Genomic DNA, 3,698 nt, shown 5'->3' with positions numbered 1-3,698 from the left:
AAGCAAGTTGCTGCTCAAGTGAAGAAGCCCAAGTCTGGACCTAAACCTGAGACTGAGTGCTTCTACTGCAAAGGGACTGGTCACTGGAAGCGGAACTGCCCCAAGTATTTGGCGGATAAGAAGGATGGCAAAGTGAACAAAGGTATATGTGATATACATGTTATTGATGTGTACCTTACTAATGCTCGCAGTAGTGCCTTGGTATTTGATACTTGTTCTGTTGCTAATATTTGCAACTCGAAACAGGGACTACGGATTAAGCGAAGATTATCTAAGGACGAGTGACGATGCGTGTGGGAAATGGTTCCAAATTTGATGTGATCGCCGTCGGCACGCTACCTCTACATCTACCTTCGGGATTAGTTAATAATTGTTAGTTTGTGCCAGTGTTAAGCATGAACATTATATCTGGATCTTGTTTGATGCGAGACGGTTATTCATTTAAATCTGAGAATAATGGTTTTTCTATTTATATGAGTAATATCTTTTATCGTCATGCACCCTTGAAGAGTGGTCTATTTTTGTTGAATCTCGATAGTAGTGATACACATATTCATAATATTGAAGCCCAAAGATGCAGAGTTGATAATGATAGTGCAACTTATTTGTGGCACTGCCGTTTGTGTTATATTGGCGTAAAGCGCATGAAGAAACTCCATACTGATGGACTTTTGGAATCACTTGATTATGAATCACTTCGTACTTGCGAACCATGCCTCATGGGCAAGATGACTAAAACTCCATTCTCTGGAACAATGGAGCGAGCAACAGATTTATTGGAAATAATACATACTGATGTATGCGGTCCGATGAATATTGAGGCTCGCGGCAGGCATCATTATTTTCTGACCTTCACAGATGATTTGAGCAGATATGGGTAAATCTACTTGATGAAACATAAGTCTGAAACATTTGAAAAGTTCAAAGAATTTCAGAGTGAAGTGGAAAATCATCGTAACAAGAAAATAAAGTTTCTGCGATCTGATCGTGGAGGAGAATATTTGAGTTACGAGTTTGGTCTTCATTTGAAACAATGCGAAATAGTTTCGCAACTCACGCCACCCGAAACACCACAGCATAATGGTGTGTCCGAACGTCGTAACCGCACTTTATTAGATATGGTGCGATCTATGATGTCTCTTACTGATTTACCGCTATCGTTTAGGGGTTATGCTTTAGAGATGGCTCCATTCACGTTGAATAGGGCACCATCTAAATCCGTTGAGATGACACCTTATGAACTGTGGTTTGGCAAGAAACCCAAGTTGTCGTTTCTTAAAGTTTGGGGTTGCGATGCTTATGTGGAAAAGCTTCAACCTGACAAATAGGAGAAATGTGTCTTCATAGGATACCCAAAGGAGACTGTTGGGTACACCTTCTATTACAGATCCGAAGGCAAGATAATCATTGCTAAGAATGGATCTTTTCTAGAGAAGGAGTTTCTCTCGAAAGAAGTGAGTGGGAGGAAAGTAGAACTTGATGAGGTAACTGTACCTGCTCCCTTATTGGAACGTAGTTCATCACAGAAATCAGTTCCTGTGATTTCTACACCAATCAGTGAGGAAGCTAATGATGATGATCATGAAAGTTCAGATCAAGTTACTACCGAACCTTGTAGGTCAACCAGAGTAAGATCCGCAGCAGAGTGGTACGGTAATCCTGTTCTGGAGGTCATGTTACTTGACTATGACGAACCTACGAACTATGTGGAAGCGATGATGAGCCCAGATTCGGCGAAATGGCTTAAGGCCATGAAATCTGAGATGGGATCCGAGTATGAGAACAAAGTGTGAACTTTGGTTGAATTGCCCGATGATCGGCAAGCCATAGAGAATAAATGGATCTTTAAGAAGAAGACTGACACTGACGGTAATGTTACTGTCTACAAAGCTCCACTTGTTGCGAAAGGTTTTTGACAAGTTCAAGGAGTTGACTACGATGAGACCTTCTCACCCGTAGCGATGCTAAAGTCCGTCCAAATCATGTTAGCAATTGCCGCATTTTATGATTATGTTATTTGGCAAATGGATGTAAAAACTGCATTCCTGAATGGATTCTGGAAGAAGAGTTGTATATGATGCAACCAGAAGGTTTTATCGATCCAAAGGATGCTAACAAAGTGTGCAAGCTCCAGTGATCCATTTATGGACTGGTGCAAGCATCTCGGAGTGTGATCAAAGCATATCGTTTTATACAGACTTTTGGAGAAGCCTGCATTTACAAGAAAGTGAGTGGGAGCTCTGTAGCATTTCTAATATTATATGTGGATGACATATTGTGGATTGGAAATGATATAGAATTTCTGGATAGCATAAAAGGATACTTGAACAAGAATTTTTCAATGAAAGACCTCGGTGAAGCTGCTTATATATTGGGCATCAAGATCTATAGAGATAGATCAAGACGCTTAATTGGACTTTCACAAAGCACATACCTTGATAAAGTTTTGAAGAAGTTCAAAATGGATCAAGCAAAGAAAGGGTTCTTGCCTGTGTTACAAGGTGTGAAATTGAGTCAGACTCAATGCCCGACCACTGCAGAAGATAGAGAGAAAACGAAAGTCATTCCCTATGCTTCAGCCATAGGTTCTATCATGTATGCAATGCTGTGTACCAGACCTGATGTGCGCCTTGCTATTAGTTTAGCAGGGAGGTACCAAAGTAATCCAGGAGTGGATCACTGGACAACGGTCAAGAACATCCTGAAATACCTGAAAAGGACTAAGGAGTTGTTTCTCATTTATGGAGGTGACAAAGAACTCGTCGTAAATGGTTACGTCGATGCAAGCTTTGATACTGATCCGGATGACTCTAAGTCACAAACCGGATACGTATTTATATTGAACGGTGGAGCTGTCAGTTGGTGCAGTTCTAAGCAAAGCGTCGTGGCGGGATCTACGTGTGAAGCGGAGTACATAGCTACCTCGGAAGCAGCAAATGAAGGAGTCTGGATGAAGAAGTGCATATCCGATCTAGGTGTCATACCTAGTGCATCGGGTCCAATGAAAATCTTTTGTGACAATGCTGGTGCAATTGCCTTGGCAAAGGAATCCAGATTTCACAAGAGACCCTTCAATTCCATCCGCGATCAAGTAAAGGAGGGAGACATAGAGATTTGCAAAATACATACGGATCTGAATGTTGCAGACCCGTTGACTAAGCCTCTCTCACGAGCAAAACATGATCAGCACCAAGACTCCATGGGTGTTAGAATCATTACTATGTAATCTAGATTATAGACTCTAGTGCAAGTGGGAGACTGAAGGAAATATGCCCTAGAGGCAATAATAAAGTTGTTATTTATATTTCCTTATACCATGATAAATGTTTATTATTCATGCTAGAATTGTATTAACCGAAAACTTAGTACATGTGTGAATACATAGACAAACAGAGTGTCACTAGTATGCCTCTACTTGACTAGCTCGTTAATCAAAGATGGTTAAGTTTCCTAACCATAGACATGAGTTGACATTTGGTTAATGGGATCACAACATTATAGAATGATGTGATTGACATGACCCATCCTTTAGCTTAGCACTATGATCGTTTAGTTTGTTGCTATTGCTTTCTTCATGACTTATACATGTTCCTATGACTATGAGATTATGCAACTCCCGAATACCGGAAGAACACTTAGTGTGCTATCAAAGGTCACAACATAACTGGATGATTATAAAGATGCTCTACAAGTGTCTC

This window comes from Triticum aestivum, chromosome 7D (assembly GCF_018294505.1).
Source record: "Triticum aestivum cultivar Chinese Spring chromosome 7D, IWGSC CS RefSeq v2.1, whole genome shotgun sequence".
NCBI classification, from domain to species: domain Eukaryota; kingdom Viridiplantae; phylum Streptophyta; class Magnoliopsida; order Poales; family Poaceae; genus Triticum; species Triticum aestivum.
The sequence above is the reverse complement of the archived record's forward strand: the minus strand, read 5'-3'. Positions refer to the sequence as shown.